This window comes from Giraffa tippelskirchi, chromosome 2, assembly GCF_054371585.1.
Source record: "Giraffa tippelskirchi isolate mGirTip1 chromosome 2, T2T-mGirTip1v1.2.pri, whole genome shotgun sequence".
Taxonomy (NCBI): Eukaryota; Metazoa; Chordata; class Mammalia; order Artiodactyla; family Giraffidae; genus Giraffa; species Giraffa tippelskirchi.
Genome location: NC_137276.1, coordinates 209,708,261 through 209,720,494, shown reverse-complemented (window position 1 = coordinate 209,720,494; position 12,234 = coordinate 209,708,261). Strand labels below are relative to the sequence as shown.

Sequence of the window (12,234 nt, the reverse complement as noted above, 5' to 3'; positions counted from 1 at the left end):
TAAAGGTTATTAAGAAGAAATTTCAACTAAAAAAAGTAATCTTGGGAAAAGATGGAAAGAACCCACACATTCAAGCTGTATTAACACTAGAGTTAGCCAGATAAAATATACATTTTTGAAATAAACATTTTATTTGGTGATTTTCCAATATCACAAAAGTAGGTTGTGTGATTCTTTTCAACAGTATATTTTTAAATAAAAAATATTAACTTCAAATCTGATTTTAGGCCAGTACTAAAGTCTTGTATTATAAAATGAAGCTATATGACTGCTACACCACATTTCTTTTCCCCCCAAAGTTATTATAAGCCGAAATTCTCATCTGTTTTCCTAGACCGCCTTTGATATATGTTTTCAAAATACATGCCTTATTAGGATGGTGCAAAAGAATGATACTAATATTTTTATAACTAATACCAATGCAACTATACAAATCTTGTATTTTTATAAGGTCTAACAACTTATAAAATACTTTCTAATATATTAATTTTCACAATGATATTTTGAAGAAGGTCCATCACTCATAGTCTACAGGTGAAAAAATAGAAGTAAAGAAGCTTATCTCAGATCATAGAGTTGGGGGTTAATTTAACTGAGAAGCCTAATTTGGCTCTTTTCCACAATTACTGCCTCTCTGCTCTACCATGTTGCTCCAGAACCATTTTCTAGCTCTCCTTCTGCCCTTCCTTTCTCCAGTTTCTCTCCTAATCCAGGTCTTCCTTTGTACAACTACAAGAATGATCTACTTACAGTAATAAATCTGCTCCTGTAGCTCATCTTCTCATAAAAAGGGGAGCTCTCTTTATCTCTTTCTCTCTCTCTTTTTAATTGTGTCAAGAAAATTCAACATGAGTTTTACCCTTTTTGCAAACTTTCAAGTGTATGATACAGTATTCAAACTACAAGCACTACATTGTATAGCAGATTTCTAGAACTTAATTATCTTGTGTAACTGAAAGTTTATGCTTGTTAAAACAACAATTCCCCATTTCTCCATCCCTCAGCTCCTGGAAACCACCATTCTAATGTTTTGACTATTTTAGCTATTTAATACAAATGAAATCATGCAGTATTTGTCCTTCTGTGACTGGCTTATTTCATTTAGCATAATGTCCTCTAGGTCCATCCATGGTATTTGCAGGATTTTCTTCTTTCTTTAAGACTGAGTAATATTCCATTTCATGTATATAACACATTTTCTTTTTCTGTTCATCTGTTGAGACATTTAGGTTGTTTTCATATCCTGGCTATTTGAATAATGCTGCAATGAACATGAGAGTATGGGTATCTCTTCAAGACTCTAATTTCAGTTCTTCTGTCTGTATATCCAGAAGTGAAATTGCTGGATGATAATGGCAGTTTCATTTTAATTTTTTGAGGAATCTCCATACTGTTTTCCATAGTGAGTGCATCATTTTTACATCCCTTCCAACTGTGTAGAAGAATTACAATTTCTCCATATCTTTGACAGTGCTTTTTTTTTTTTTTTTTATAGTAGCTATCCTAACAGGTTGTGAGATGATATTACACTGCCATTTTGATTTGTATTTCCCTGATAATTAGTGATGTTAAGGACCTTTTCAGATAGTTTTGGTCATCATCCAACATCATATAGTTTCTTTGGAGAAATATCTATTCAAGTTCGTTGACCATTTTTTTAAATCAAGTTATATGTTCCATTTTCATTTTGGTTTTACTGTTGAGTTGCAGGTATGCCTTATATATTTTGGATATTAACTCCTTATCAGATATGAATTTGCAAGTATTTTCTCCTATCCCATATGTTGCCTTTTCATTTTGTTAATTGTTTCTTCTGCTGTGCAGAAGATTTTTAATTTGACGTAATCCTGTTTATCTATTTTTGCTTTTGTTTCCTGTGCTTTTTATGTAATGTCCGAGAAATTGTTGATGAAAGTTCAATGAACAATAAAGTTAAGAAGAAAAACAGGAATTTTGTTTGAGTGAAATAGAGGGTTTTATCTTGGGAGACAGACTCTTGGAAAGTTCTGAAAACTGTTTCATCTGTTAGAACATAAAACAAAGGATTGCATATCAAAACAACATACTGATATTTTATACAAAGTTTGTTAAAGATGCATAGTCCAGCTAAGCACTTGCAAAGTGATAAACAAGTCACCATGACACCCTACACAGCTGTGAAAGAACATTTATTCATTAAAGAACTTATATTAATAGAATCAGAAGAAAGAGAAAAAATTGATCTTTAGAGTGGAGCAGGTCCTCCCATCTTTGAGGAGCTCTGGACAGAGGATGGGATGGTTGGATGTCCATCACTGACTTGATGGACAAGAGTTTGAGCAAGCTCCAGGGGTTGGTGACAGACAGGGAAGCCTGGCGTGCTGCAGTCTATGGGGTTGCAAAGAGTTAGACAATATTGAGAAAATGAACTGAACTGAAGATGCTCATGCACATTAACGAGGGATGGAGGAGGCCAAAAAAGACACACAGATAGAGATTTTTTGTTTTTTTTCCTCCTTCCTTAAAATATAAATTTCTTTTTCATCAAAATAATTACCAAGACCAATGTCAATGATCTTTCTCCTATAGTTTCTTTAAGGATTTTTAGAGTTAGTTTTTCTATTTAGGTTTTTAACCCATTTTCATTTACTTTTGTATATGGTGGTGTAAATAAGGGTCTAATTTCATTCTGTTGCATATGGATATCCAGTTTTTTCAGCAACATTTGTTGGAGATTATCTTTATTGACTATGCCAAAGCCTTTGACTGTGTGGATCATAATAAACTGTGGAAAATTCTGAAAGAGATGGGAATACAGACCACCTGACCTGCCTCTTGAGAAACCTGTATGCAGGTCAGGAAGCAACAGTTAGAACTGGACATGGAACAACAGACTGGTTCCAAATAGGAAAAGGAGTAAGTCAAAGCTGTATATTGTCACCCTGCTTATTTAACTTATATGCAGAGAACATCATGAGAAATGCTGGGCTGGAGGAAACACAAGCTGGAATCAAGATTGCTGGGAGAAATATCAATAACCTCAGATATGCGGATGACACAACCCTTATGGCAGAAAGTGAAGAGGAACTAAAGAGCCTCTTGATGAAAGTGAAGGAGGAGAGTGAAAAAGTTGGCTTAAAGCTCAACATTCAGAAAACTAAGATCATGGCATCTGGTCCCATCACTTCACGGCAAATTGATGGGAAAACAGTGGAAACAGTGGCTGAGTTTATTTTGGGGGGGTCCAAAATCACTGCAGATGATGATTTCAGCCATGAAATTAAAAGACGCTTACTCCTTGGAAGAAAAGTTATGACCAACCTAGACAGCATATTAAAAAGCAGAGACATCACTTTGTCAACAAAGGTCCATCTAGTCAAGACTATGGTTTTTCCAGTGGTCATATATGGATGTGAGAGTTGGACTATAAAGAAAGCTGAGTGCCAAAGAATTGATGCTTTTGAACTGTGGTGTTGGAGAAGACTCTTGAGAGTCCCTTGGACTGCAAGGAGATCCAGCCAGTCCATCCTAATGGAGATCAGTCCTGGGTGTTCATTGGAAGGACTGACGTTGAAGCTGAAACTCCAATACTTTGGCCACCTGATGAGAAGAGCTAACTCATTTGAAAAGACCCTGATGCTGGGAATAATTGAGGGCAGGAGGAGAAGGGGACGACAGAGGTTGAGATGGTTGGATGGCATCACCGACTCAATGGACACGGGTTTGGGTAGACTCCGGGAGTTGGTGATGGCCAAGGAGGCCTGGCGTGCTGCGGTTCATGGGGTCGCAAAGAGTCGGACACGACTGCGAGGCTAAACTGTACTGACCTTTTTCCTTTGTGTATTCTTGTCTGCCTTGTCAGAGATCAGTTTTCCAGTGTAGGACTGCTTAAAAAAATCAGTAATTTTAGTGTATATACAAGTACTTTATTTTCCCTTCAACTTTAATATACTATCAAACAGTTCCTCATAATTTCATGTCTTTGAAGTTCTCAGTTTTAGCGTTTGCAAACTATTCCAACAAGTAAATGTACCGTCAGTTATTTAATCCTTCCCAGATCATTCAAAATATGAATGATTTAGTTTTATAGGTCTTTTTAAAGCATATTTGCAGCTCCAATATTTTCATCAAGATTGGGCATGTTAAAAAATATTCAATAAATCAGTACTGAAGAAATCTTCTGTCTAGGAAACTTATGTTATCTCCATTTATCTTCCTGTTTTGATTAATTTTTAATCCCATGTACAGAATATTAACTGAAAATTTGCCATAGAGTTAGGGGAATGGGGAAGGTGGAAAAACTATCTGAAGATTTTAGTCTGAAGCTTTCCCTTGAAAACATATCAGATGATAGTTCCTAGAGTTATCATGGCCATTCCATATAGATGATTGTGTATTAGTGTTTGCACCTGTCTGAAATATTTCATTTGACTCTGTTAACTACAGAAACTACTTATCAATGCTACCAGTGGAATACAAAGAAGGCCACACAAGCATCTTTTCCAAAGCATCAAATACACTGTGTGATTACATATCAAGCTTGTAGTATGAAAGCTTGATATTTCCTTTGGAAAGGGCAGTACTATCTTGGGGCTCAAGAAAATGTCACAAGATGAAAAAATGGGAACTAATTATAGAAGTTCTTGCTTAAATATTTGACTTTACTTACCAATATCAGGATTTGCTGCAGTGTGTCAGTGGAAACTGAAAGTGGAGAATGGGGTAAGAGGTAAGTGGGAAAAACACTTCATTTCATTTATATATATACAAATAGTAAAGCTAAAACTGGCTGAGAAAAACATCACTAATATTTGTTTGTTGAAATAAATTACATATTTCAAAAATATTGACGTTAGTACGTACATTAGTTTCCATTGCATAACAGGAAATATAATATGGAAGAAAGTCAAGTACAGGGGGAGAAACAAAGGATCTGGATTTACACTTGGGTTCATAGCCCACCTCTGATTCCCTGTCACTTCTGAGGGCCTAAGTAAGTCTTTTAACTTCTCTGACTTTTAGATTTCTAACTTGTAAAATATGAATAATATTGTTATCTTTGCCAAACTGACCTAAAAGTAAAATGAGACAACTTAGCATTCGGTACTCAGTAGGTCTTCAAAAAATAGAAGCTACTATTATATATTATGTCATATATTGGTGTCCAAAAAGTAAACAGGAAAATGGGTTTTGTCTAAAATGGCATGAGAAACACACTGAGAAGAATAGATTATCATGGCACTACTGTCTTTTTTTTTTTTTGTATTCTGTAACCTAGTTTATCTGATACTATTTTAAATCCACAGGTCTCTCTATTTGTTTACGTAACCACTCCCAGTGTTATTTGGAGACACCCAATGCCTGATTACCTATTACATGGTAGGTCAATCAATTTTTTTCTGTTCCCACAAATAATAAGAATCTCTAAAAAGGCACCAATACTTGCATAAAATTTAGGGTAATATCCACTATGACAGTGTTCACTTGACTCATTAAACTTGAAGGCTCTAACCTGAGTCTCGTATAGTGCTCTTGCAAATAAAATCTAACCAAAGAGCAGGAACTTCCCAAGTGGCGCTAGTGGCAAGGAACCCGCCTGCCAATGCAGGAGACACAGGAGACATGAGTTCAACCCCTGGGTTGGGAAGATCCCCTGGAGGAGGGCATGGAAACCCACTCCAGTATTCTTGCCTGGAGAATCTCATGAACAGAGGAGCCCGACGGGCTACAGTCCATAGGGTCTCAAAGAGTTGGATATGACTGAAGCGACTTAGTCTGCATACAACCAAAGAACATAACTCTGCTCAGAATCTCCTTTATACTTGGAATATTTTTTTCCCAAAGACACACGTAGAGAGAGCTTTGGTTATTCAACCCAGAACAGCAAATTCACAAATAAAGGCTCTTCCTCTATGCCCTGCTCCTTCATCTGGACCTAAGGGAATCTCAAACCCTTTTGGAAGCCAGCAAAGACATATTAATGATGTCAAAGTGGATATGGGAAATCAGGGGGAAGAGGCAGTGAAATTTGATACATTGACCATGAAAGTCAAGTTTACTATATTACCATCTAGAACACACATGAGATCTCTTTGAATTTGGTTAATTTATATAAAGCTTTTTCTCTCATCAAAATAGAAAGGCTCCAGGACCGGTAGGAAAAGACAGAAATGAGCTTTGAAACCCTAAGATGAAGGCAAACGTATCAGTGATTTAATGACAATCCCTGCAGAGTCTGTAATAAACACTACATGACCAAGAAGTGACAATTTCTATTCAAAATGGTCCCCTGTAGATGATTTATTATACATTCTGTGAAAATGACTTCCTGCGTCCAACATAAACTGTTTTGTTCAGCAGGTGACCAATTTCTGCTTGTAGTGCCAAGGCATGCCTGATCAGTGATGACAACCTTCCAGTCCACTTCTGATGGACAGATGGTGGGCCGTGGCCTGTCCTTTGCTCCATATGGTCATATGGATGCTTCTTCACACCAGCTCTAATGGGATTGAGTGAAGGCTTACAGACTTGGGAAAACAGCATGTGAAAAGGTCATCCTATTTTGTTGATAGATCTCTATTATGAAATAAAATTGAGGTACAAGAGGTGGGGATATTTATTTTTCTCTGAAAACAATTTTCTGACTTCTTTTAACCCAATTCTTGTTGGTAAACTGCTTGGTTAAAAGATGATCAAAGGGATAATTCCCAGTAATGTTTATATGAATCAATAATCAGACAAGACAATTATCTTAATTTTTAGCTTCAGGCTTCCTTCATATTTGAGGTCATTGATTTTAAAACATCTGTATTTGAATCGTGTCAGGAAAGCAGCCTCTGACTCTAGCCATTTTCTTGGCTGTATTTTTTCAGTGTTGTATAGCGTAATCTCTGAACAATTTATTTAATAATGTCTCCTTATCATATTCCATTAAATATGCAAATGTCTTATCTGCCTATGGAACTTCTTTTCCTTAAAATGGATTCCTGGCATTTCTAAAAGTAAATATTGCCCTGGGGAAAAAAGAACTTTTCATTTGTTATGTAGCAAATTACTTGCTTTGATCTCTTAACAGATGATATAGTGTCAACTACTCAAAGTTCACATTGTGGTCTCAGTTTGGAACTGAGCTGCAAGAAGAGTTCAGTGTAGGGGAGTCTGTCTGGAAGTGTCTTCCGCATTCCTGCTTGTTAGAATTGATACAACACCCCAGCCGTACTAATTATAGTATTTACCATATTCATTCCTCCAGTTGTGCTTAATTTTCCATACGAAGTACAGTTCCCTAGAGCAGCAGTCCCCAAGATTTTGGACACCAGAGACCGGTTTCATGAAAGACAATTTTTCCATCGACCCATGTGTGTGTGAGGGGGTGGGTGGGGGTGGGGGATGGTTTCAGGATGATTCAAGCATATTACATTTATTGTGCCCTACATTTATTAATTTATCAGCTTCCCTGGTTGCTCAGATAGTAAAGAATCTGCCTGCAATGCAGGAGAACCAGGTTTGATCCCTGGTCAGGAAGATTCCCTGAAGAAGGGAATGACAACCCACTCCAATATTCTTGCCTGGACAATTCCATGGGCAGAGGAGCCTGGTGGGCTAGAGTCCTTGGGGTCGCAATGAGTCTGACAAAACTGAGTGACTATCACTTTTCACATTTATTAAAGATATCGATGTAAGTCCAGGTACAATAAAACTCAGAAAACATAGGTAGAACACTTTCTGACAAAAAAACAAGGCAAGATCTTTTCGATCCACTTCCTGGAGTAATGAAAATAAAACCAAAAATAAACAAATGAGACCTTATTAAACCCAGTTTTTCTTTTAGTGATTTCTGTGTTACTTGTTGGAGAGCATGAATTAAATGGACTCTTAACAGCATTCATTCAGATGTTATATTTTATGAGTTTCCTAGAGCTAAGAGTACATATTTCCTTTACTGCTAATGATGGTGGTGTTCAGAATATTCCAGCTCAAAACATCCTTCTTGGCCTATTGACTATTTTGAGCTTAAAGCACTTAAGAAACAATAGGTATAGAAAGGGCACATTTCCCATGAGAAAAGTACCTTATGTAAGAGAAGAACATTTTTATCACCTGCAACTGGGAATCAATTCCTAAATGGATCTGTACAAATACATCTGCTAAAATAACCACAACCTTCTACTAACTTCCCCTATATACTTTCTAGCAACTTCCGCACAATTTACTGCCCCTAAAAGCTTGTCTTCTTTCTTTGTCTTGTCATTTCTCCACAAATTTATGAATTTTTGTTAAAAAGTTTATAAACTCTCAGTCCTAATTGCTCTTTTGAATCTTCACTTTTTCCCTGTGACGGCTCCTGGGTGCACACAAAAGTATGTATATATATAAAAAAATAGTATGCTTTTCTCCTGTTACTCTGTATTGTTTCCAGTTAGTTTTCAGGCTCAGGGCAGAACCTAAGAGGGTAGAGGAGGATTCTTTTTCCTTTTCTGTATTGGTCCTGGTCCAAGTTCCTAATCATGTCCATTTATTTGGAATTATATGTTTAAGGAGTTAAGCAGCTAGAATGTGATATCTATCCCTAATTACTATCCTCAGTTAACAAAGTAAATGGAAGGGATTCTCTTGATTCCTCAAACGTGAGTCCCAACAAGCCAGAAAGATGTGTATGAGCCAACCCGTGTGCCATGTGCTTAGTCGCTTAATCATGTCTGACTTTTTGCCACCCCATGGACTGTGTAGTCCACCAGGCTACTTTGTCCATGGGGCATCTCTGGGAAAGAATATTGGAGTGGGGTTGCCATGCCTCCCTCCAAGTAATCCTCCCAACCCAGGGATCGACCCAGGTCTCCCACATGGCAGCCGGATTCTTTACCGTCTGAGCTACCAGGGAAGCCCAGGAGCCAACCTACTTACAGCCTTATGGAAGTGTGTGTTTTTGCAGTGCCTTGTATCCATATTGAAGTCATCTTTCCTCCTCAGATTGGAGGTAAAATGCCTCACTCTTAAGTCTTGGAGTCAAATAATTTCTAAAATTATTTTACCTGGATATTGTGATGTTAACAAATAACCATTGTTAGTAATAAAATGAGATGAATTTCCTTAGAAATCAGTAACAGGTTATCACTATAAAGTAACTTTGAAGGCTATTTTGTAAGTTCAAGAACGGATGAGAGCTCTGATATAAAGAGTTAGTTTATAATCATCAGCTAGCTGAATTTGAATACTATTTTCCCTAATGATGGGTGTGGATGGGAATGTAACCAATCTTTCCAAATGACCTCAAACATTCCAGGAATGCAGCATGACCCTTCCCAAAGATGGACGGTCAGCAGGGAGCATTACCATGTGGGATAGAGATGCTTCATTTCCTTCCCCAGAGGATATGAAATGAAAGGTTCATGTGATTCTATTTTCAAAGGTTCTGTTCTGGCTCCCTTCTGGGACTCCCTTGTATAATGATGATGGCTTCTTTTCAAAATGTGTTGATGCTAAGATAAATTTACTATATCTGAGAAAAGGAAGCTATTTACAGCTCCCATATTATAAAAACTTCCTGCTTAACTGCTCCTGTGTTTTCTATATTTGAAGACAATTTGAAACAGTAGGTAAAAATTAGAAATTACACAAATTTTGAAATAAATAGGCCTTTTAAAAATCCACAAAAACTCCTGCGTTTGTGTTCTGTTTCTACCACTAACTAGTTTCTTGATCTTCAATGAGTAATAGTCTCTCTCCACCTTTTAATTTCTAAACTTGAAATGTAAAACATGCATAGAAGTTGCTGTAAGGATTTAATAATAAAATTATGCCAAGGACTCTAATGACCTTTGGTGCCAAAGAAAAACCAGAGCTGGATATTAGTTAAAGTGGTAAAAGTGATTTTATTCAGAGCCATTGCATTAAGGAGAAGAGACCTCACTATAGAACTGAGCTCAAATCCAAATACCATATGGGCAAGTGGCCATTTACAGCTGAGAAGCAGGGTAGGGGTAAGTGGATGGAAAACTACTGAGAGGGAACATCAGAAAGAGAGATTCTAGCTAGATGGACCTGACAGGATCTTTCCTAAAGACAGGCTGTGATGGGTACTTCCCTGGTGGTCCAGCGGTCGGGAATCCACTTTCCAGTGCAGAGGAGGAGGGTTCAATCCCTGGTTGGGGAATTAGAATCCCACACGCCGTGGGGCAACTAAGCCCATGCCCCACAACTACTGAGCTTCTTCATTCTAGAGCCTGTGCTCCACAAAAGAAGTGTACGTACAGCGAGGAGAAGCCCTTGTGCCACAAGAAGAGAAGCCTGTGTGCCACAGCTAGAGAAGTCATCTCACTGCAACGAAGAGCCTGCATGGCACAAGGAAAACCCAGCACAGACAAAATAAAAATTAAAAAGTTTTTAAAAAGAGACAGATCACGGTGATTGGACATCACCTGTGGGACGGTGGAGAATGAGAAACTCAATGAGATGTTGAGAGTGAACAGATACAGAGGATGGGGGATGCTTGCTAAACTGATCTAGCAGGCATCATGATAAAACTGGATTTTCCAAAGAAGTGCACAGCTGGGCTGAGGAGAAGGTTCATGAGCCTGGAGAGTTTCAGCTGTTCAGGAGAAGGTTCAGCTGTTTAAAGAATAAAGCTTGGTCAAGCAAAGAATCTTTGTCATTGGTCACAGTCTGCTCTCTAAGTCTTGGTTTATATTCTTCTGATCATCTAAATGGGCTTCCCTGGTGGCTCAGATGGTAATGAATCTGCCTTCTATGTGGGAGAACTGGGTTTGAACGCTGGGTTGGGAAGATCTCCTAGAGAAAAACTGGCACCCCACGCCAGTATTCTTGCCTGGAGAATCCCATGGACAGAGGAGCCTGGTGGACCATGGTATGGCAAACAGTTGGACGCAACTGAGTGACTAGATGACATAACATTATCTTAATATCTGGAGACTCATATTTTATTAATCTGTAAGAGAAATATGTTTTTTATTTCTTTGGCATATTGGATTATTTTAGATTTCCAAAAAAATAATAAGTTAAAAAGGTCATTGAAAATAATTTTAATATTTCTTAAAAAATTAACATTTTATTTATAGGATTAATGTTACAAGGTTATATTGGAAATCTATGAATAGATGCTACAGTTATTGAGAAGCATTAGTAAAAGCTTTAAAATTTAGATTCTTTCTGTTTCAAAGAGTATGTGAGCTCAAGATGTCATATAGTTTCTGTGCATTAATACTTCGCCTACTCCCACGAAAGCTTCCCATTATGCCTTGACAACAGCTTGTCATCCATTTGACAGAAATTTTACCCTTTGAGAACAACCAAATTTCAAGTTGTGGAGGTGTTTTTTTTTTTTTTTTAAATGGGTGTTTTGGTTTTATCCCTTTCTTTCTGCATGCATAGAGTAAGAGGAAATTCAAATCCTTAAAGGTAAAGAATTTAATAAGATAAATCTCATCATGTGATCCAAGGTATATTTTTTAAATGTAACATTCCAAGTGCTTTGATTTGCAATTAGTTTACAACAAAGAGATAGCATATACTGAATTCAGGTTGAGATATCCTTTGCTATGGGACTGGTTACACATTTCCTCTTTGAGAATGGCTTTGAACTTCCATGGCATTTCATGCTATTCTTAGCTTTAAATCTTTGATTACAATAATAGCTCACTCATCTTAATTTCTCTCCAATCATCCTCACTTCCACACTTAAGAATCAAAAAAGCAAATGTGACTAGATCAGGATGGCTTGGGATAAATAAGAAATCCTGGGAACTAGATAAGTTATTAATCCATTTTTCCAAGTAGACCAGTCACAAGTTTGACTTAACACATATGACTCGCAACTCTAACTTCTGGGTTATGTATAGCTTTATATTTTGACTTTCATTGGTTAATTCACACCTGTGTTGCTCTCTTAGTGTATTCACTTACACTGATGCTACTACAATATACTAGTAGGTTCTGTGAATAAGAACTGCTGATTCTAGAACTCATGTTAAGCAAATGATTTAAGTCAGATGATAAAAGGAAAACATTTCAGAAAAGCTGGAAACTTAAAGCATATTTCATAAGCTTTAACTTTTCATTTCCAGAAAGAATTACAAGTACTTCAAATATCTATAATTACAATAGAATTTGTAAAGGCAGCATCTGGTACAAATTTTAAGTGGCACTAAGAGCTTTGACAAAAAAGCCCAGAAAACCAAAAATCATTAAATATTAAAATAATCTTCTGGAAATTTGATAATTACATGCATATATATTGCT

At 37.0% G+C, this 12,234-nt stretch overlaps 1 long non-coding RNA gene across 2 annotated transcripts in view; it reads left to right on the top strand.

Moving 5' to 3' along the window:
• LOC145539133 (uncharacterized) overlaps positions 1–6,582 on the top strand; it is a 77,790-nt gene extending 71,208 nt beyond the window's left edge. The window contains exons 2-3 of one of the 2 annotated variants that reach the window (XR_014077592.1): positions 5,286–5,358; positions 6,340–6,582. This is a non-coding gene — a long non-coding RNA (uncharacterized LOC145539133). Of the gene's footprint in view, positions 1–5,285; positions 5,359–6,336 lie in introns of both variants that reach the window. The other variant, XR_014077591.1, reaches the window with a different exon arrangement.
• The last annotated feature ends 5,652 nt before the right edge of the window (positions 6,583–12,234 follow it).